At 37.3% G+C, this 24,223-nt stretch overlaps 1 protein-coding gene across 46 annotated transcripts in view; it reads right to left on the bottom strand.

Moving 5' to 3' along the window:
- Positions 1–24,223, bottom strand: part of ZBTB20 (zinc finger and BTB domain containing 20) — a 792,790-nt gene that overhangs the window by 331,897 nt on the left and 436,670 nt on the right. For 45 of the 46 annotated variants that reach the window (XM_084991206.1, XM_084991226.1, XM_084991215.1 and 42 more), the window contains one exon: positions 12,159–12,206. The gene's annotated coding sequence lies outside the window, so the exon portion shown is untranslated. Of the gene's footprint in view, positions 1–12,082; positions 12,207–24,223 lie in introns of those variants that run through there. The other variant, XR_014824816.1, reaches the window with a different exon arrangement.

The raw sequence follows: 24,223 nt of genomic DNA, 5'->3' as shown, positions 1-24,223 counted from the left end.
GAGGAGGCTCTGCTGGGCTAGATATGACTAACCCTTGGAGCTCCAGTTGCCACTAGGTCTCCCTGAGGGGATCAATAACCATCCCACACAGTTTGGCAAACTACACACTGTATAAAACCACAAATTCTCCAGAACACAAACAGCATCAGCCATTATAATCACTGTCTCAGAGCGTCATTTTAGATCTCTCACAATTGAGCAGATACTTTTCTGGAAAACACCACTAGTGTGGAAAGGGGTTTCCTAGGAAGTTGATCAATAATCACTGCAGAAAAGATGCGAGTATTTAGAAAACTATGCTGAAGGCATAGTACAAATGCCAAATATGTCCAATTTGGAAAAGAGCAGATCAGGGAATTGACTTTTCTTAATATTTATAATTTTATAGTTCTTCAGGGGCCAGAGTGAATGTTAAGAAAGTAAATGGAAATCACCACTCCTTCCTGAAACACATACTTTTTTTTTTTCAGACAAATTCGGTAATTTTCAATAATTTAATCCTCCTAGAATAAAAGTTGAAGACATTTTTCTAAAAGTAGAGACGTAAATTTTTTTTTTTCCATGGAGGAGTACAGCTAACATGCAACATCACATCTTTTTGTACTCTCATGGAGCCAAAATAAACTATGTGGAAAATCAAAAGCCCTTTTCCAGCAGGGTCCTTCTTCTTCCATCCAGACTGGGATGTTGGTTACAAAGAAGGAGGTTCGTGGTGTTAGGGTGATTATCTTGGTCACTGCATGCTAAATGTAACTTTTAAATGTTCGTGTCTTGGACACAGAGATGCAAAAAGAGAGTTTTGAACACTCTATCTCATTGTTATTTGTCTTCTGGAGCCTCATTAATCTCTCTCACAGAAGGCAGACTCTTTCCTGGTGAGATTATAGATATAGCAGGTCTTATAGTTCTGTCTAGAAAACAGACATCAACAGGACTTCACTATGTCTCATTCCAGACTAGATTCACATAATCACAGCAACAGATAACCCAAAACAAGAGTAATTCAAAAGTTTGTTGAATTTAATCAGATACTTCAAATGGTGGCAGATACTGCCACCATTCCCACAGTACTACTCTTAGGTACTCAACTTTATCTTTCCCACTTTATGTGCAAGAAAGATGCTATTTGGATTCTAACACATTCTCATGAATTTACCTAGGGTTATTTGAAATTTATGGAGTACAAACTACAGTATTACTCATTTTATCCCATTTAACAAAGCACATTAGAAAAAAATGTGTATGAGTATTTATTGCAGGGACAATCTTGCATTTGTTTTAATTTGATTTTTAAAAGAATAAATCATATATAGATACTTCAAAAATTTCTTTCCTTTTTTTCTTTTTTTTCTTTTTTTGTCTTTTCTAAGGCCACACCTGTGGCATATGGAGGTTTCCAGGCTAGGGGTCTAGTTGGAGCTATAGCCACCAGGCTACGCCACAGCCACAGCAATGCGGGATCCAAGCCACGTCTGTGACCTACACCACAGCTCATGGCAATGCTGGATCCTTAGCCCACTGGGGGGGGCCAGGGATGGAACCCACAACCTCATGATTCCTAGTCAGATTAGTTAATCACTGAGCCATGACAGGAATTCCTACTTCAAAAATGTATTAACAGCAACATATCTATAGTAACACATCTTACTTGACTGAAACACACCAGTATTTATTACATTACTGGAAATAAAAATCATTTTGTAGATTATGCATTTATTCATTCATCCAACAAATATTAATTGAGCACCTACTGTGTGTTGGGGCAGTGCTAGATATAGGAGATTACAGATGACTAAACAATGGTTCTCCTCTAAATAGTACAATCTATTGATGTGAGCAAGTAGGCTTCTATCTAGCTTTGGGAATCAGGCTATGAAATGGGCAAAAAGTCAATGGGAGTAGTATACAGTAGAGAAGAAGATGCTGTGAACTGACTGATTAAAACAAACAAAAAAATCAGACTACCTGTCTCATTTGGGTTTCCTCCAAAGAAGAAGAGTCTGAGACTCGGAATTAGGTGCACATGGTAATTGGGAAAGTGACCTCAGAAGGCAGGAGTGAAGGAGTGATGAGAATGAGTCAAGGAGGAGCACTGACAATAATAAGGGTGTATCAAAGAGGCCACTAGCAGTGTGACTTCATCGGAACCGCTGAGACTTACACATAATGCTTCCAGAAGTATCCAGCTAAGGGAAACGGAGGCTGAAACTTTTTTTTTTTTTTTCCAGATCTGTTCCTCCTTTGGTTGAGAGCTGCCACCACAGGGAATTAAGCTGCTAATCTAGCTCCCCATTCCACTGTAGACTTACTGAACTCTCCCAGCACTTGAAAAGGCCCTGGGGCAAACTGTGGAAAAGACCATTGAGGCAGGAGTCTGGACTAACAGAGAACTGCTTCAGAGTGGCCGAAACTAGAGGTGAGCTGCGGGATAACTAGAGAGGGCTCAACACACCTGCTAGAGCAGCCCATAGAGATTTCTGGGGGTGTGGCACAGTACGTGCAGTCTGATCTAGCATAAGCTGATCAAAAGGATGGTTTGGGACAAGGTTTAATCAATTATATTCCACGTAAAATGTCTCTGACTCCTGCAAGAAGCCAAACTTTGGGATGACAACCCTGACACTGTTCAGCTAAGAAACAGTAGAAAAATGGTAAATTGCTAGTTGGCTTACCTGATTCTCTGGCTATGATGTCAAGATTGGACTCTTAGGAGTTCTTAGGAAAATGCTGACACTCATTCAACAATTATTCTCTAGGAGTTCATATATATCGATCTCCCTGTGTTTCAGGAGAGAAATCTCTGAACTCCTTTAGGGAGCTTTTCAAAAAATGGTGAAACATTTTGTCATGACTGGGCCTATTGAAAATTTCCTGATTTTTGTCATGACTGGGCCTACTGAAAATTTCCTGACATTCTGAATTCATGGCAATACTATCTGTGCCATCGTAGTTGGTTTGTATTTTGTTTTGTTTTGTATTAAAGTAGAGGAGAAATAGGAAAAGGTTAAGGATTGCATCTAAATGTATTAAGCTTGAAGTCTTTCAACTAAATGAGAAGATTTATAGAACGTTATTAAGACCTTTAAGCTTCTATAAACATTTCATCCTTGCTGACAATATCTACTTTCATTAACCCTGTCCAAGTAGTTCCTTTGTTACTGTAAAGCTGAAGGTGAGTTTATTTTGCAATTTACCATGCAGCATAGGAGTTTTCTGGAGAATTTTGGTTCAAGGACCTAGATCACAAGGTTAAACAGTAAGATATTTTTATGGTTACAGGAGAAGAATTTATAGACCCTTCATCCTTCTATTATAATGTATAAAGGAAATGACTGTATTCCTAATCCCTAGAAAATGTGGTTGTGGTGGTGGTGGTAGCGTGGGTACATTATGATCCCTTATATGAACATATGTAGCTTCCCTTTGACCACGAGTGGGCAAGTCTTTAAAAAGTTCTAGGGGAGTTCCCATGGTGGTGCAGCAAAAATGAATCTGATTAGGATCCATGAGGTTGCAGGTTCGATCCCTGGCCTCGCTCAGCGGGTTAAGGATCGGGCATTGCTGTGAGCTGTGGGTGTAGGTCACAGACGAGGCTCAGATCCAGCATTGCTGTGGTTCTGCCATAAGCTGGCAGCTATAGCTCCGATTAGACCCCTAGCCTGGGACCCTCCACATGCTGCCAGTGCGGCCCTAAAATGACAAAATAAATAAATAAATAAAAAGTTCTAGGGAAGAAAAGAGCCCCAGGGACCATTTAGGTTCCGTCAGTGAGTTCCATTCTGAGACATCCAATCCAGTTGCACAGAAACTAAATGTCAATATTTACAAAGCTCTTTCCATTTAATATGCCACTTCCTTTTCCCTTTATGCTTTTTCTTCCCCTTCTCCTTCCTCCCTTTTTCTTGATCCTCTTCTTCACCACTCCATTTGCTCTCATTCTTCCCAAGCCTAGTAGTCAGTCCAGTCTGTTCGTCCTGAAAGAGGCTTCAGTGATGGAAAAGAAAGGGCCTCAAACAAAGCCATCCTCTAAGACAGGGAGCTCTGGAGGGTGGTGGATGGTGACTGGGGCCAAGCCTTAGGGCGAGAGTGCTCTGCTCAGGCCTCTGAGGCTCTCAACCCAATAAGCCATTAGGTTTCCACAGGCTTGATGGCTGTATCAAACCTTGTGATTTCAAAGCTTTCCTGGGCTGACAAGGACTTGCTAATTTCAAACTTTCTAACCAATTACAATCACAAAGAACTCTGGACAATAATCAGTGAGCAAAGTGAAAGTGCTAGGGTGGAGCGGCCCTCACAGGTTTCACTCTGCTGCTCTGCCCCCGGAATGTGCAGCTGGGACTCAGTTCAAGGAGTAAATAAAAACACAGGATAAAATACAAACGTGCTCAATGGGTTCCTCTTGCTGTCTTGTTCCCAGTGGTGGGGTATGTAGGAACCCTGTCCTGCATTTAGCCCATTAATTTCTGATGGTGTTAATTAAAAAACTTTTGATGCTGGTTTGAATGGAAAATACCTCAAACAGTGTTTTCTTTATTGAAATACCAAGTTCCAAGTCTTGGATTATTGAGTTAAGCTCTGCCATAAGTGAGACCAACTTAAATGCTTTTCATACTATCTGCTTTGACGAATAATAATCATAATAATAAATGAAAAAGAAACAGTTTAGATTGAAACTCCCTTATTTTAACTTTTTTTTTTTTTTTTAAAGGACTAAATTGAAAATCTGGGTCCCTGAATGTGGAACATATGATTTTAAAAAAATCTCTTTTCAAATCCTTACAGAACATTCAAATAACCCAATGTTCCAGGACCTGAATTTTTTATATTTTAAAATGGGGAAAGCTGCTTAAAATAAGTGAATCAGCTGCTAAGTGATTTCTCTCTGTCTCTTCCCCTACTCTCTCTTTCAAAAGGCCGAAAAAAATGCTTAAAATGGTGTATGCAATTGATATATGCTGCTTAAGAAGCTTAATATAATTACCGAGGACTCAGACTTTCTATTTAAAAACAAGATAGGCAAGGGCAATAGAACATGAGTTGTGAATATTCATCCCTCATGAGCTGTGGGAAATGTTTCTAAACGTTTATCCACTGAGCAAGGTAAGGGGTACAAAGCAGTTCTTCATAGATTTCTCTGTCCTCCTAGAAGCCTACGGAAACCTGGGAAATCCAGAGAGCAGTGTAAGGGGATAGTGTGACAGATGCTGTACTGGAAGCGAGCAAGTAAATAAAGAGTACATCTCTGCAGTCCAATGCTTTTGTGAAGTACTATGCATACCACCAAAACATCCTGATTGGTTTCTAAGACTCTTCTCCAATTTTATTTTATTTTTTTAACATTTTCTCCCTTATACCAGGGCCTGAAGCCTTGGACATCTAGCGTCAAAGGCCCCAGAAATGTCATCTCACAGATGACGTCTTTTTTTTCCTCTTGCGCTTTCATATACTTATCATTTTCTATCTCCTAACCTGTTTATTCACACTTTTTCAGCAATATCATCTGTATTCCTGAAAGACCACAAGATTTTCCTTTCCCCTCCTAAACACTCTTGTCCTTGTTTTGATCTATAGATCTCTAAAGAGAATGAAGTTCTCCATAAAAGCTCAGCACTTTGGCAAATCTCCTTTCTTTCCCTCCCTAACCGCAGGCCATACTGACCTCACCCCTCTTAGGAAAGTTTGCAGATTTGGCCTCCCAGCCTGATGGGACATGATAGTGATGCTTCAACAATAGGGCCTACAATGACAACAACATAACAGAAAACACTCACTGTAAAGCATAAGGCAGTCCAGGGGGACTTGTAGGGCAAGAGAGCTAAAATTCTAAAAGGGAAATAGGCCTGAGCAAACCCCAACATGAATCTATTCGTTCTTAAAATTTATGATTTTTTCCCCCAGAGAAAACCGATAGGTGATATTGTCTACAAAGAACTAGTAAATATAAATTAACAGATATGTAGCAAATAAGTGCACTTAATGGTTATTTCCAGCTGAAGTGATTTTTTTTTTCCTAGAGACCAAGTTTTTGTTAAACTTAATCCTTATTCTCTTCCCTCTCCAGCAGCAGAAACATCTGGTCGGTTTTAGATTCCCCTTAGATTTCCAACTTCAAAGGGAATTATAAAGAATAACAAATTCATGTACGGGCACTAAAAAAAAAGTAGAGCAGCAGGAGAGAATGGTAAAAGTGTCCTTATTTGACTGCTAGTGACAGGCGCCACAGGCACAACTATGAGAAAAGACAAAGGCAAGATCATGGGTTGACAACCGGAGTTCCTGGAAAGGACTGAATCTTTGGTTACATGCAAATGGCACAGGGCTCTGACAATCTATAAGATTTCTCCTTGCTTAAGGGGAAAATAAATAAATAAAAAAAGTAGAAGGAATTAGAAGGCAATGAGAAAAAAAAAATAAAACAAAGAAATAGGTTCACATGTACCTGTCATATAGTAAGCATCAATAAAAATTTGGTGAATGGTAATCTGGAAACAATCTTAAAGATTCATTTAACCTCTGGGTTTTTTATTTAATTTGCAGAAAACCACTTGAGTTCTGGTTCTATAGGGGGCAGGATAAGCCATCCCAGAAATAATACAGGCTCCTAAGAATCCACTAGACCTATATCATGTCTTCATAAAAGATTAGATCTTGAAGGGTCTCAAAAGTAGTCTGTTTCTTCCTTGTTCTGGATCCTTACCAAAGGATGGCCAGAAATTAAAGTCCCACCTGAGTGGAGGAATAGAGTTTGAATGAATTGTTGATATAATAACAGTTGTGCCAAGTTGTGCTTGACATCACTTTATTGGACTAGATTTATCTTTCTACTGTGTCATTTTCTGAGCAAAACTGAAACACTTTTTAGAGTGCAGGTCTTGATGTAATCAAACATTAGAAAATGAGAACAGTTAAAGAAAGTACAATCTTGTCATTATAATTACCTCTTACAAATAGCCTTTCCTCTTTCCTGTTTTATGTGCAATGTGCACAGCAACAACAATAAAAATAAACAAAGATATGATTAACCAATCAACTTGTTTGTGGACAAAGAGAGAGAAAGAGTTAAGGGCTAAAATGTCTTTGAATAATTAATTATACAATCCTTTAACCTTAGCATTTAGAGGTTATAGAGCTCCACATGACAAAAACATTAGGTTGATGCATAGAATGTCTGTCAAAAACTCAGCAAGAAAATTACTTTTGATAAAAAAAGTATACATCAACAGCACCTTAAGAATATCTCATGGAATAAGATAGGACAAATAGAAGGAATTCTCTCTGGAGCCTAGCATGGTTTGCTAATGGGGCAGTCTCCCCAAAAGAAGACTATCTCCAAAAGAAGTTTTTTATACCATAGACTGAGTAATCTCTAGTGGGAGGTAAACAAATGAAGACTCCGCAGCATTTCCAATGTGAAAGGACTGAGCTAGCTGCAAAATCATCTCCTTGAATATCTTTGCCTTGAGTGGAGTTTTCATCCTTCTCTCACCACTCCAGGTAAGGCAGAATCACTAAAGTTAATCTCAGGAAAAGGATGCCACAATCCCCATCCTCACATTAATTGTGCATGATGGTGTATTACATGCGTAATAAAGTTTATCCAGAAAATACGACAACTTCTTTAAACATGGGTCTGATGATATGAACAGAACTTTTTTTTCCCAACTATCTGTATTTAAGTCTCAAATGAAAATCCGGGCTTGCTAGAGGCATTCACAAAGGATTCCTTGCCCTATTTAAGCGTAATCATCCAGACGTGATTATGAACTAAACTAGAAGGAAGGAGGTAGAGAATATGGAACATTATTTTATTCAAAGGCATGTTGTTTTATAACAAGGATTGAATAAAGGCCAGACCCAAAGGCCAACAATAAGAAAATGCCACATGCAGACACCGAGAAGCAAATGCTACCATTAATAATAATAATAACAGTAATAATTATAGCTGTTATCATGATGAGATATTTAAGATTCACTTAGGTATAATACTGGAGGTAGAAAAAATTGTAAGCAAACTTAGGCTTCTCTTTACAAGTCAGTTTATATTCTAGGTTTATGACATGAGCTACATAATCCAACATCACAGGTAAGAAAAAGATCAGGAACAAGTGAAAACTTATGCCTTTATTTCAGTCATTGTGTGGTCAATGCCAATCTAAAAATAATGATGGAAAGTTTAGCTGTTTCAAAATATGGGTAAGATGGGTTATGGTAAAATACCGTTGCAGCTTTAAAAGAGTATGGTCACCAGCTCGCACCTATCTTTCCTTAGAATACCTGCTTCCACACCACGCCTTCAGATGCATTCCTGACCTTTTGAAGATATTTTAATGATGGTAATCCCAGGCCAGGAAAAAGGAGAAAGAGAAATAATCAAAAGCTGTGGGGGGAAAAGGAATGAGATGGAAAGAAAAAGCAGTTTTATTGTTTACACCATCTAGTCTGGCAATTTTTACAGATGCTTTCTGTTTGCTTGGGATAGTTTATTGCTTATGCTATTTCTTTTCTTTCTTTTTTTTTCCATGTGTTTTCCTCTTCCAACTTTGTTGGAAAATATTTTGTATGTGTCCATACTGTAAACCCTCATATTTTTCTAGAGATTTAGTGCAGTGGAGAAGCTCTTTTTTTTTCTTCCCCAAGGGTTAGGCACATCAATATTCTAGCTACTCACTTTCGAGGCCAATGGAAAATGTGCTCCTAAGATTAAATAGACCTGAGTAACACATAAATCCAGTTTATACTGATGCAGGATGTTATGCAGTTACTCACATCCTGAATCTCTGATGAGTGGAATACACCTGTTGGAACAGTCACTGACCTGCAGGTCAACAAGAGCGAGGCAGGACAAACCCCTCACAACTGGTCTTCTGTGGATAGACAATTCACATGGAGCATTCCACCTCGTGGCTCTGGATGTAAAGGAGCTGGTCTAGACAGGGGAAGCTGGCCCAGAGAGGGCTCTTTAAATATTCTCAGGATAAACCTGAGTAATACACAGAGGCACACAAGCAGTGAATGCTCTTGGGTTCTGCAATGAACCATCTCCCTTCACCCCCACTTCCCTAAACATAGTGCTTTTTAAAAAAAAAATAATTCAGGCTATTAGTGTATAATTCTTCCCTTTTTGGGCTTCCTAAGTGCCCCCTTATGTTTCTGCCAATATACCTTAAGAAACTATATATTTTTAAATGCAGTATTACATTTGGTTTAAATCAGTTCACCATATTTATTTAGGATGGGCTGGCTGCAGCCACACTGGACTTCTAAGTTGTCAGAGGGCTTTGTTCCCCTTTCACGTCAAATATGAAATTGTATGTAACACAGCACATATCCAATAATGAGAATAATTAATGCTGCATTGATCTAGCATGCAAATTATTATCCCAAATTTGAGTCAAGTTAAAAAAAATACCCCCCCCAAAAAAAGTTCATTCAAGAAACCCAGACAAATCTGTAAAATGTCTACACAGTTAATCAAACTGCCCTTTGGCTTGCAGTATGCCTAAGGATCCTACGAAACATCAATGAGATTTTATGATTAATTGCTATATTTTGGAAAATACGATGACAGTATATTCAGAAGAAAAATACCCCTATATACAATCATTAGAACTATTTATCTGAATGTTTTTAATATTAACATGGAAAAAGGTTTGACAGGCCCGAAATATTGATGGACTAAATGCTTGATGACTGGAGTTCACTTCAAAATAACATGGTGGTAACATGGGAAAATGATAGGCCATGAATCACTGTGCAAGCTGGGTGACTGGTACATGAGAGTTCACTGTAGTAATCTGCATACATTCATGTATTTAAATTTTTTCATAATAAATTTTATTTTATTTTATTATTTATTTTGCTTTTTAGGGCTGCACCTTCGGCATATGGAGGTTCCTAGGCTAAGGGTCAAATTGGAGCTGAAGCTGCCAGCCTACACCATGGGCACAGCAATGCCAGATCTGAGCTGTGTCTGCGACCTACACCGCAGCTCATGGCAATGCCAGATCTTCAATCCACTGAGCGAGGCCAGGGATCGAACCCACAACCTCATGGTTCCTAGTCGGATTCATTTCCACTGTGCCACAACGGGAACTCCCCATAATAAATTTTAAATGTATACTGATTTGAACTTTCATTCATTTACTCATCATTTATTGACTGATTCATTTACTTTTATGTGTAAGAAATTTTGGAAACAAAAAGTGAAAACAAAACAAAACAAAAATACTCTTGTTGGACACTTAGGTTAAGCAAGCTATTCCTCTTCAGAAATAGTATATATTTATTTAAAATGATGTTTATAAGGACTGTGTAATTACATGTAGAATTCTTAGGTTAAATTTTGAAAGTAGGACATAAAATTATATGGAAAGTACAATTATAGTATGTTTTAAAAAATACATCCTCAGGGGAAAATGAGAGTAAGAAAATATATCAAATGGTTATTAATGATTGGATTTAAATTATAGAAATAATTACTTTAATTTTTCTTCATTTTACTCCAATGTGTTTTTCCAAATTATTTTTAATAAGCATGTATCATTTTAAAATGAAAATAAATATTTATTCATTAGTGGATAAGATGTGCTCTCCTTTCCCAAGGAGCTTTTCATTTACTAAAACACAGAAACTACAAACATACAGCATTGGCCTGATAGTTTAAATCTTCATCCCTAGAAGTGAAATTCACCCAGAGGAAAAGAAACATCAATACAGATTTTATCTGATCATAGAAACATGAAGAGCTTTCTGTGTGTTAGATAGAAATAGGGGAGGAACTGGCTTCTTTGCAAGCCAGAAAGAGTGTGAAATTCAGGCCATTTTGTGATGAGATCGTTTTTGCAATGAATGCAAAGGGAATGACAAATAAAAGTTACCAAATGAGTCCGTCCCTTGAGCTCTTGACACTCAGACTGACATGAGTTTCTTTCTGGGCAACATAACAAGTAAAGCTTTAGTGGGAGTGGGAAGGGAGAGGGGTTACAATCCTAAAGCCTTGTGCCCTTCACTAGTGAGAGAGATAAGTTCAGAGAGACAGATAGATGTGCAACAGAATTAGAAATAAAAATACAGAGATAACTGTGGATTATGTGCAATGGATATGGAAAGTTTCTGTAAGAAAGCTATCTGTATTACCCAAGAGATTATTTTCCTCATTTTATGCAAATTCATATACAGTAAAGTCAAGAGTGTTAAGTTTTAAAGGTTTGGATGAATAGGCTGTTCATGACTAAACAGGCCTGGCTAGAGCCAGGCAGACTGCATTCAGATGCTAGGCAAGTCTCCCCTTCACTCCTCCTCCCTCTCTGGTGTATTAGCCAGTAGGTTTCTGTGCAGGTCAGTCTCTAGCAAACTCGACTCTTTCAGGCTCTGACTTGATGATGCTCTACCAATATGCCCTCAGTCCTGACCTGCACTCTCCTCCCAGCCACTGAAATCTCAAGATTTCTAGAAACACCGAATTTTGAAACTTTATAGATTCTCACTAAAAGACACATAGACCTCAAAGTTTCAAACCTAGGCTCTCTCTCAGCTTTGGGGTAGGTCCTCTTACTTGGCCGGTTACATTGTTGGTGGTGGGGGGAAGTATGGTTGTTCATGTCCCCATGCTTGTGGGTATACACTAGAGCAATCATGTCTGATTTTAAAACTGATCCAAATGAATCAAATGCATTTCAAATTTGTAGCATTTCATGGAATAGTAACAGGTAGTTCAAAACATCATAAAATATGTTTGGAAGGTTTTGTTTGCCTAAAGCCAAAGCATCCAGTGTTCCACATGGGAAACATCAGTGCCCCATTTCACCACATCACCTCCTCTGTCCACTCAGGTATCTCTAGGAAATACACACATGCCTCTGGAGCAAGTCCTTTGAATACTTCACCCAAGATAGCAAAATCACTGTGAGAAATCTGTTGAAATCCATGACAACAGGTTCTCAAGATCACACTTCTTATTCTAAATGATGGTATTTCAAATGAACAACTAGAATATGAAATAGGTACCCTTCACCAGTGTCAAAATGCATTCTGTTCAAGAGGTGGTAGGCTCAACACATCTTTAGGTCTAATTCTTTTTGAGTTTGGGAGAAATATACTTGACTTCTTTGCACCTCAGTATTTTGGATCACTGTTTAGAGATAGTGAAAGTTGCTTACCAGACAGCAATGTTGCGAGGAATATCCAGTTAGTGACGGTGAAACATTCTGAAATGAAAAGAGTACCATCAATGTTAGGCATTTAATAAATGCATGACAACATTACAATCACAGAAAATAGCCCATTTACTTCTCACTCAGGATACTGATATACTGATATACTGATAGTATATAAAAAGTAAAGGATGCTCCCCTTCAGGAACAAAAATACATCTGTGCCCTAAGAAAGTGCTTTTGTAGCTGCCTGTGTGTTTAACTTTAAGGCTCGAACCAGTTGCAACCAGTTGTGAATGACTTGCTGCCTATTTCTGTAATTCACTGTAACTTGTGTTGAGAAAGTTATGTTTTATGGTTAATTATCCATGGTCTGTTTAAAAAAATAAATCAAACCATTGTGAACCACCAGGATTTGCAGCTCCATTTGAACTTTACTGTACTTTTGATTAAACATTTGGTAAATAAAAACAAACTGGTTTCTCCTTGTTTTGGGTTGTTTGTTACTTGTGTTCTAGATATAAATACTGTGGCAATGGTGGTAGAACAAGCTATGGATTATTTACCCCTGGTTTCATGAGTTGTGAGTTACTGGCCTTATCCTCTTTCATGAGTAGAAATAAATGTATAGCATTACATTCCAAGTCCTGTAAAGCAACTGCAATGAGTGAACTGAAACCTTTTAAAACCAAAACCTTTTATGCTAAGTCACAGAGCAACAAAACAAACTCCAAATTAACATTTAAAAAGCTTCTCTTGTAGAGCAACAAAATCCCCAAATATTATATAATCTGCATTTTAAAAACTGCTTCCCTAATGAGCAGCAGTCTATCAATAACTCCACATGCATGTCTTTTCACTGCTTTTATAATGGAGACACCATAGGTGGTTTTACCAGAGATCACCTCCCACCCCTAATATCACCACCAGAATGAAGCCTTGAAATAACCAGCATAACTTAAGCCAAAAGTGATTTAGAAAGATCAGGAATTATAGTAGCTAAAAGTAATGAAACACTATGTAAAAGAATTCTGTGTGAAAGTTGTCTGTTGTCATCATCCTATGACCTATATAAATAAAAGAAGTCTAAAAAACAATTACCTAGGGAAAAAGAGAAAAGTTAGGATTCAAAGGACCCTGTGGCAGAGTGTAAGGGGAGTATATTTGAGACCTAGAATCATGTGGATGTAACACATTTGCAGATGGAACTTGACCGGGATCACCAAGTTGCCTTGCTCAAAATTATGTTTTTTAAATGATCCAATGATCTGTGCAGCACTGACCATTGAAAAGGTCCCCTAGGAAAGATATAAAATTTCTTTCTGCAATTTGCTGCTTTCATAAAGATAAAGACAGGCTAATAAGAGCTTTCTTATAAAATGGATAGTCTGTCCCTTGCTGAGGCTTGATGAGCACCACCGTATCTGGTTTCATCTTACCCCTTTATTACCAGCATGGCTTACTGCTTACCTGCACAAACATTATGAGGGAACAGCCACTACAGCTCACCAAAACATGGTAAATTATTTATGAAGCAGCTACTATGTGCCAGGCACAACTAGAGTGATTCTTCTTGAAAAAGTAAGTCAGTGACTGAGGTTCTTGTTGCAATATTTAAAAATATCTATTACTACTGCCAACAGCAACGAGAAACCAGGTTAAAAGAGTTTTGAAAGACCTCTGAAAAATTAGAAAAATGTTTAAAACTTGTCCTAGCTTCTTGCACACCCTGGGAATAGAAAGTTTAGGCATTCCAGCCCTTCTGAAGCCCGGATTCCATACTGCGGGCGAAAAACTGGAAGTAGCCTACATGTTCCCAGGTCTGTGGTTACAAGTGAAAATGAAGGCTGAATAGAATCAGTTGGCATTCATTGGGTGTTGAAAGGTCAGTTCTGCCCTGAGTTTGGTTCAGAAAGTGCAAAAACCCATCAAGATGGAATTGGAAGCTATTCCGATAAACTGAGGCAGGAATAAAAGTCCTCTTACTCAAAGACATTTTCCTCTATTCTTTGCTAATCAGATGGCTCCAACTATTTTTGATAATCAAGAAAATGCTCCTGTACAGAGGTCTAAGTTGTTTTGTTTTGTTTTTTACATCCAGGCAAACCCATGTGAAAATATCAGAGTATTCTAAATGACTCCCTGTATACAGAACCATACACCAAAAATAAGTGCTTGGCTACGGATAATTAATCACATTAAAATTAATTATAAAGAAACATTTTACATGGTGCAAAATTCATTTTGATAATCAGGTACACACAACCAAAACTGCCCATTGGAATCCACACTCAGCTATAACTCACGAATAGGGACACAGGAAAAATATGAATATACGTGTGAATATCCTGCTTAAAGACGAGAATATTCTGACGAATTTTCATTATTTTTCCACAAACAAATTTATCTAAGCTACAGGTTCTTCCAAGAAAAAAAATAGCTGAAAGGAAATGTATTTGTAAAATACTTTAAAAAAACATATGCTAGCTTAGTCATTATTCATATTAAGACAACAAAAGATGTCCCAGTGTCATCATACATACAGATATATGATAACCCTGATGATCTCAATCATTCAGTTGTCCCAACAGAGGGCCACATATTAAGGCAACAAAACCTGAAAAACCAGACCAAAAGCTCCTGGCTTTGATTTTTATCTTTCTGCACAAGAATTTTCCATACAAAAGGAATCTCAAATTCAATAGCTAACACATAAGAGAAAGTTAAACTAGGAAATAGCCTGAATCTTTTTTATAAAGTAAAGAAAAAAACTCACCTCCTACCTTCAGTAAAAACCAAATGAACCAATTTCACAGGGCCATACCATCTAGAAGTAAAGCGAGACCTAAAGAATGATACTGATCCCAAACATATGAAGAGGAAGAGCCTCAGGAGCTCCTACTCTGATCCACCCTCTCTCCTGCCCACTCTCACCTCTCTCTGCATTGAGAACACTCAGAGCTACCCCCACACTACCCCTCACATACCTGATCCTATTTCCTTCTAGCAGAAAGCTCACAATGTTTAATGCTGTGCTATCTAGCACTTTGTATCCATTTTAAAACCATCTGATAGGCAGAAACTAAAAAGGAAGAACAAACAACCCCCCAAAGTTCTCCAACTTCCCTCATCAGACAAATGCTTGATTCCCAGAGGACCTCAGTCAGTTAAGTGAAACAAAATATTATAACAGGGAAGGAAGACTGATAAACTTCATACAAATCTCACTGTGTTGCCATTCGGGAAGGGAGTTACTGCAGTGAAAAAGTGAATGTGGGAAAGAAGTGAAGAGCTACAAAGAGAGAAAGAGTGAAAAAAAAGAACTTTTATTATACACTCGAGACTTAAAGGTGTTCCAGGGAATAGTGTGACAGAAAGTTTTAAATGAGAATTCCAGAAACTACAGATTCTTAAATGGAACTCTTGTTTAAGGGGTGGATTCTATAGGGAGTTTGAATTAAGTATCTCTGCTGTAGCATCTAGATGTTTTCTCTTTCATTTAGCCTCTGGAGTTTGAATGTACTTTGTCATGAGAAAAAAACAGTAGAGCTTTATACAGCCCCCACAGTAAAAAGCAAGAGAAAACCCAGGTTTATATAACCAGCTTTTTACATAAATATTACATCAGGATACATTTCAAATGAAAACACACACATACACACACACAGCTGTCTTCCTTATCCTTTCTATTTTAAAATTCATTTCATACTTTAAATGTTGTTGATTTTTCACAAAATAAGTGAAAACCAAGTCAGAGTTAAACACCTCAGAATAATTTTAGCCCTATATTACCTGGAAAATTTACCACATCATGGAGGGTCACAAAATTCTGTTTTAAAGCCATTTAAGGCACTGACAATTATGGGATGTTTTGCTGCAGCCCAGGGCAACTAGAAATGGTCATGGATGTTAGCTAACTCCCTTCTCAACAGTCTGAGAAAAGGGAAAAAAAAAACTGTAAGTTTTCCCCATCTGTTATTTCCTTTTTTTTTCTTTTTGGCTGTGGAAAAGTAAAATTATGCAAGAGCTTTTGAATGTAAAGGCTGTGTGTGCTTTTTCCCTTTTTGTCTCTGTGTACCGGTTATGTGATGTTGCGTAACTGAGTACAGAGTAGGCGGTTAGCGTTTACTATTGATTTACACTATGCCATCTAATGAATTCAGAACACCGAAAAGAAAGGAGCAGGAGGGGGAGGGAGGAAAAAAGAGAGAGAGAGACAAGCAGGGAGAGAAAAAAGGAGGAAAAAAATGGATGGGAGCAAGAGCTCATTTACAGAAACAATTCTACTGCCTGGAATAGTTTCATTCTTATTCCCTCTAGCTCTGACTTTCTGTTATTGTTCAGGTCTCAGAAAAATGGACTTGAGCTAGTGACCCCAATATTCCAATCTTATTTCTAATGAGGATTACTGGCAGGTGAATGTCTGAAAGTACTAATGTGTCAAATTACTTGAAAGCAATTCCACTAAACCATCAGACTTCTCCATATGCACCTATTTGTTATTCTCTTGATGCATTTGGGAATCAGTATCTGTGATAGCCCATGCTATGGTCCAACTAGTTTACCTAGTCAAAAATATCATTTGAAAGATACACAGGGATATCAACAGGACAAAGAAATGTGTCAATTTTGCCATCTCCTTTAAAAATTCATGAAGAAAGCATTTAGAAATCTTTGAATGGGTCACTATTTTACTTTGGAAGAATATATGCCACACATTATTTGGCTAAACAGAACAGCCCAATGTAGGAAAATGAAATAGAAATGGACAATGAGGAAAGACTCTAAACTGATGAACATGCTTGTAAACAAAATTTAAATATTTTCCTATACTGTGCTTACAGAGGGCATTTCAAATTTGACTTCTGATCTGGATGACTACTGACATCCCTAGTTCTCTGAGGCTTCCAGGGGCTTCCCATGCCATTCAATGAGTTCCCAAAGCCGAGGCTAGAAAGTAAGGACGAATTTGACTCTGCTGTTGAACAAGGACCATCCCGTACCTGAGTGTCCTCCTGTGGCTCAGAACAGTCATCAAAATGAGAAAAAGAAACAGAAGTTCTCTTCATTAGCAGCCAGCTAGAGAGCAAGGCAGGGGACTTGTACCCTTCCTGAATGTGTGTTTGTAAACGATGAATGGAAAAAAATCACAGGAGGTCATCCAAAGGAAGGAACAAGAGTTTGGGGTTTCAATTCTGATCATCCAATGACTTTCTCTTTTCACCCATTTTTGGCTTAGAAAATAATAAACAGATGCCTACTCCATCCATTTTCTGGGTATATTTTAATGACCAATGGCCATGTATATACATGGTTCATACCTAGGCACCTAGCAAAGTGTTTGGCACATTCTTTATGCTCAGCAAATATTTGTTGAAATAGTAAAATGATTATAGGAGAAATAAATATCTCTGTAAAAAAAGGATAGAAAAGCCTCAGAAAATATTTTCCAATGATTTACAGGAAATCTTAGGCTATACTTAGACTGCAGACAAAATAATGATGTAGGTAAAGTATCAAACAGTTATTTGGGGATCAGTGACTTTAGTTTCATTTTATTAGGGAAAAAAAGCTTAACAAAAATTGTAATACTGATAATATTGGCAAAGTTTTGTGTCCATTTCCACCAGCCCTTTGGACTATTTTTCATTTCAGTCTTGGGCACAGAAAAGCCCATTTTAATTTCCATGGACATATTCTAAAGAAAAAGTCATGGGAGAGCAATATAATTCATCTTTTAAAAAATACTGAGAAGAATGTAGCCATTTAGTAATGGGAGAGAATATAGCTTTTTGTTGAAGGGCAAGGCAGGTTGAGTTTTGATTAGGTTATGCAAATTTAAATTAATAGAAGGGCAACCAAGAATGTACTGATTTCCATTTTCTTGGTTAAACAGGAGTTTTAAATTTCTGGATTAGAAAGTCAGAAATGCTATCTTTCAGTTAATTGAAGAATAAGACCTTTAGAGAAAGAGTTGCAAGTATAAGCTCTCAAAAATTCCAGTTGAAGGAGTTCCCTTGTGGCACAGTGGGTTAAGGCTCTGACATTGTTACTGGATTGCGGCTATGGCAGGGCTTTGATCCCTGGCCTGGGAACTTTCACATGTCACAGGCAAGCCAAAAAGAAGAAAAAAAGAAAAATTCTAGTTGAAGATTTAAATAAAAATGTTTTTGGCAATGGTAGCCATAGTACTTTTTATAAAGTGGGACTGCAATCTTGTTAACTAATCTGGGTGGGACTAAGCATGTGAAACTTTTTTAAAGTTTTTTTTTTTTAATTTGATCATTAGTATAATCTAATCTAATTCAGCAACTCCATTCAATAAGCATCCTGACAGTACATCAACAAGACCATCCCACGTGCTATTGTTCACTGCATAGATTCTTAAAAGTGGATGAGAATGTGCCTGGCTCCATCATTTTAAATATGAAAATACATAAAGCTGAAGCTTATATGGTAATTTTCTCAAGGATGTATATTTTGAGATAGATCTGGGATTTGGACCTAAAGCTCAGAGTTCATTTCTCCACAGCACAAAATAAGTCAAAAGTTGCATAAAATAAATCATTTTAAATGCTATAAAGATTTCAAAATATTTTTTTAAAGCCAAGGAGTCCTTACATTATGTAAAATGTTCATCTCGGAGTTATAATTAATTTTCCATCTTTAATCTGAGTCTCCTCTTCATTCTCTTTTCTTTCTCCTCTTACTCTTTAGATCTTTGGATAGAGTCTCTTTTACTCTATTTCTCACTCATTTATCTCCAAACCTGACCTCAAATTCTTCCCTTTTTCTCATTTTTCATCTGTTTCTCCAACTTTATTATTCTTCCTCAAAAAATTATTTTTTGTTTATGTGTTTTGAGATCCTCAGAAACCATAAAGGAAAAGGTTGTATTTAGTACTGTATAATACACAGGTCTTTGGTATATACTTAAATTAAAAAACTGCAACAACGGAGTTCCCGTCGTGGCGCAGTGGTTAACGAATCCGACTAGGAACCATGAGGTTGCGGGTTCGGTCCCTGGCCTTGCTCAGTGGGTTAAGGATCCGGCGTTGCCATGAGCTGTGGTGTAGGTTGCAGACTCGGCTCGGATCCTGCGTTGCTGTGGCTCTGGCGTAGGCCAGTGGCTACAGCTCCGATTCAACCCCTAGCCTGGGAACCTCCATATGCCGCGGGAGCGGCCCAAGAAATAGCAACAACAACAACAACAACAACAAAAAGACAAAAGACAAAAAAAAAAAAAAACTGCAAAAAGGTACTGACAGCCTGAGGGTAAACTCTAGGTCTAGGATTTGCCTGTTTTACAGCTGCCTGGACTTCTGCACTGTCAGGGAGGAGACTGAGCCTCCTGCTATAAGGAATCTCATTGAGATAGAGAGAAAAAGCTCACAATTTCCAGACCCAACCAGTCATCTTCCCACTACTCCAGGTCACCTTTCTGTTTCCTTTTCTTTCTTTCCATTCCACCATCACAACTATTTCGAGGTTGATTATGGCTCAGCAGAAGATCCAGAGAAACCCTAGTGCCTTAACTTGGTTTTTTGCAAAACTCTCAATTCCAAAAAAAGATGGAGAGTTGCATACTAAATTTGCAGTTATACAGAAAGCAAAGTCTGACTTGGTTAAAAGAGAACTCAGACCAGAGAAAGAGATCTCTGTATAACAGAGGCTTTGCTGTCAGAATCATTTAGATTGTATCATCTTCTCCCTTATAAAGCTTAACTCTTATGGGGTTTATAATTCAGCTAAAATGATAAAGCTCCAGGCTGAAATGTAGCTCTAGCCATCTTAGAGTGGGAGGTATTTTCTACCTTATTCTTTAGGAAAGAACATATATAGCAAATATTCAGCCATTTCAATGACATCTGGATTCTGACCACCTACCTTTCCCTAAGAAAAAGTAGGTGCTAATCAAGGAGCCTGATCTACAGTGAGCTAAACTGAGCAACATCCCCTGTGGAATGAAGGACATGATATTGGGAGATAAAAGGATGTTCTATTATTTTAAAAGGCTTAATGTATACACTTGGCTAGATGTTTCATTCCACTTTATTGATGTGAATAGGATTTCAGCAATGCTTTGTTGAAAAGTCTCCCATTATTATTTGCTAACTAGAAAACATTACAATTATAGGAGGCAGAAATTACCGTGGTTTCCTTAGCTGTCTTTCCTCCTCATAAGCCCATTCTCAGGGTAGCTATAAGATATAATTTTTAAAAATCCTTGCTCTGACGTCTCTAGTATTGGCTATACTGTCTAAAGTACCATACTAGGCCACAGTGGTGAAAAGGGAGAGGAGGAACTTCAACTAGAAGATTTAATTCATTATTTTTAAAATTAATTAAAATTAATAGACCAGAAGGAAACTAGCATTTATTGAGAACATATTATCTGCTACATACTTCATTGATATTATTCCATTTAATACAAATCCCTTGTGAAGTAAGAGGGGCCTAAGTTTCATAGATTAGCAACCTGGTTACAGAGCTGTTAGCTAACTTGCTTAAGGACACTGAGCTAATTAAAAAGTTGCGCAGGGGAGGCTCAGGATCTGTTTGACTCCCAGGCCCACATGTCCTATAAGGTACTGTAACGCCAAAAGCAAAGTATGAAGCTATCTAACCAAAAAAAATCTCCATGTCAATGATGAGAACCACCACAGGCCCCAAGTAGGGGGTGGGAAGAATAAATGACTCCTAAAAAGAAATAGATTCTTGCTTTGCCCTCAATTATGATAAAACCTTGTTTTCCAAATGCATATTTGGAAAATGTTCCTTGTCGTAGGTAAAGGAACATACAATTTCCCAGGAAACTTTAAATCAGAACAGATATTTGAATGTTTTAAAATTTTCCTTTAAAGATTTATACTGGATAAAAGTGAAAAATACAATGCATATAAAATCCAATGGTTAATATATTGCTATGTATATGTGTGTATGTACATACAATTTTTTTCTCATTACCAAAATTTCTGGCAATTACTATATAGTACTTGGCAAAATCTAAACAATGAACATGTTGAGCCAGGAGAAAAGGAAAGAACAAGAAAAGGAGGAGGCGTGTGGGGGGGCAGAGTGTAAAGATAAAGTTTTATTATTTTAATTTGGCAAATGAGTATTTCTCAAAAGTCTTTTTTATAATGAATCTTTTACACATAGACATTATTTTATAACACCTTTATAAACACTTGTTGAAGATAACATTAGAACCCATTGAGTAAATAACAGCAGTTTGAAAAAATCTACAGTTTGAAGTCCTATAGAATTTACTAACTTTGCACTTTGCTATGAAGCATTCTTTCAAAATAGTTTATAAAATTGGAGAATATATTCCATCTTTCATGCAATACAATTTGGGGGGAATGACTCTTTCACAACTGTATTTGTGTGTGTGTGAGAGAGAGAGAAAGACACAAAGAGGAAGAGAGAGAGGGAGAAGTACTTTTTTTCAAGACACTTTCTCAATATATTTTGAAAATCATAATTTAGTGAAGAATTTAAAATAATAGCAGCCAAACAGATCTGAAAGAAAGAATTAATAGTTCTTAGGCAGCACTAATTTATTCCTGAACTTTTAATGTCTTTGTTGCTCTGTCTTTCCCTCCTTTTTCTCTCAAGTCTGAATTTGTTTGGGAGCAAGAAGGAAGAAACACTAGCTTCTGGTTTAGAAGAAACACAAAAAAGGAGAAAAGTAGACCACCTTCTGGATCCCCCTTCCCCATCCTTATAAGACAGAAAAGCAACAGTAAACTGATCAACAGGAAAAGCAACAACAAGGACTCTGCTAGTTTTGTGGTGTAGGCAAAAGCAGGATTTGTATCTGCACAATTTCAAGGGCTTTCTTCAAAATTTCTTTTCTCTAGATGCTCCCACAACACTGAAGACACATGTCTATTGAAGGAAATAAATGAAACTTGGGGAAAAGAGGAGGCACTCCTTATTTTCACATAACATTTAAACACACGATCAAGATATAACTTGCAACATTAAGAAAATTATCTTAAATTGAACCTGCTAAAAATAACTCACAATACCCTCTCCACTAAAACAAAACAAAATAAAGCAAAAATTCACAACCAGTTATTTTGATTGGTGTAAACAGTGACATGAAAGTAACAGATGGAAGCGCAGTTTTACTCACACATCATACTCACTAAACACAATCACAAGCATCCCCACAAAAATAACTTAACAATGGTGACTCTGGCCTTTTGCTTCAAAAATATCTTTTTTTCGGTGGGTTACCTTAAAGACTTCAGGAGGCTTGTGAAAAATGGTGTAGAATGAAACCAACACATCTGTCCATACCTAGAAAAAGGAAAGAGCTGCCAATCACAGCCTTCAAAGAAGAGGGATCTTGTCACCTTTGTCAAGTCCTTTCTCAGGATTGGAACAGGTGTTCTTTTCTTGTGTATTATTTTTTGTTGTCTGGTAGTATTTTTAGGAAAGGTGATATATTTGTACTTTCAAAAACACCATACTACATAGTATCTAAAAACTTCCATAAATCAAATAATTAAAAGTTACAAATCTTCCTGCTAATTGCTCCTCAAAGTTGAAAGAAAGGTTATTTTCTTACCTTACACCATGCCTTCTGATCTGACAGTGTCATTCAATCAATAATTTCAATGTCAGTTACTGATTTTCACCTCTTTTATTACAAAGACTTCCAGAAATAATGAAATGGTGCTGATCTGCTTGCTTTCACTCTATATAACATCTATATTTATATGCTTTGCTTCTATTTGGATCTATATTTATCTGCTTTATCTGCCTACAGTGCATCTGTTTCTCATACACACAGACATATATTTATATATATACACACATACTGTATATATATATATATAGGTTATATATAAACACACATACCCACAAAAAATGTATGAATGCATGCTAGTGTACTGACTTCAAATGCATGCAGGTGCATAAATACTCAGACACATGACAAATATACAAAGAACATAAAAGTACATGTAAACATAGTTCCACTTGGAGAAAGATAGCTCAAAAACAGGCCTGTCTAGATACTTGGATGTTGGCCTTTGAGGTTTAGACATCACTGAGGGACAGCCATAGGCTACTCTGGGAAGGAGAAAACCCTTCTGGAGGCAAAACTATATAACGAAATAGAGATCCAATTTATTCATTTTAAAGACAAGGAAACTGAGACACTGAGAGGCTAAGAGTAAAGATTTTATAAAGTGGCAGAGCTGGAAGTAGAACCCAAAATCTCTGCCTTCTAGACAAATACTCTTATACTGTGCTAAATTGAAATGATGAAAACATTTTTCTCAAACCCAATATCATCTACTATCCACTCTTTTCTATTTTTCCCTTTCTTTGCTGCATGAAATATAAGTAACCACCATTTACTAAAGGACAGGGATTAATCCAAATGGATGTCAAAATGTGCTATCTCATTTAATCCATATAATATCTCTGTAAAGTAGGTATTATTATTCATGCCCATCTTACAGATAAAAAAATTTTGAGACTTAGTGGGTTAAATGACTCACCCAAAATGACACAGCTCATAAACAGAAGAGCTGAGCTCCTGTGATACACCAAGGCCCATGTTTCTCCCACTAGATCATAATGCTTCCCTTCATACACAGCTGAGTGCCCTTCAAAGCCCACCCCCTCAACACCAGCGCCACCACAGCCTAACCATCATTTAAACCTAGTAATGTATTTCAGGATACATAAAGAGCCTAAAGGAGAAATGCTCTCCGACTAAGAAAAAAAGTAAAAGAAGAGTGGAACCAGTCTCAGATATATGTACCCAGTATACAGCACATACCCAGTATATAGCACATACTGGTCTCAGTTATATGTACCCAGTATACAGTATACAACCACCAGAAAGTTGAAACATGTAAAATTCAGCCCCCAAAAATTACCCCATGGGTATTCTTAAGTGATTTAAAGTCTTAATAACTTCTAGTCTATGAACATTTTATGTCATTTTCATCAGAGGATTATAGCAAACTTATAAAATTGAATCAGATGGGAAATAGAGGCACGAGAAAGCATAGGGAAGAAAGAACCACACACCCCCCTCGTCT

Source organism: Sus scrofa, chromosome 13 (assembly GCF_054392235.1).
Source record: "Sus scrofa isolate SSC_HxYL_T2T_F1_AM1 chromosome 13, Sscrofa_HxYL_maternal_Yorkshire_Landrace_v2.0, whole genome shotgun sequence".
Lineage (NCBI taxonomy): Eukaryota > Metazoa > Chordata > Mammalia > Artiodactyla > Suidae > Sus > Sus scrofa.
The sequence above is the reverse complement of the archived record's forward strand: the minus strand, read 5'-3'. Positions and strand labels throughout refer to the sequence as shown.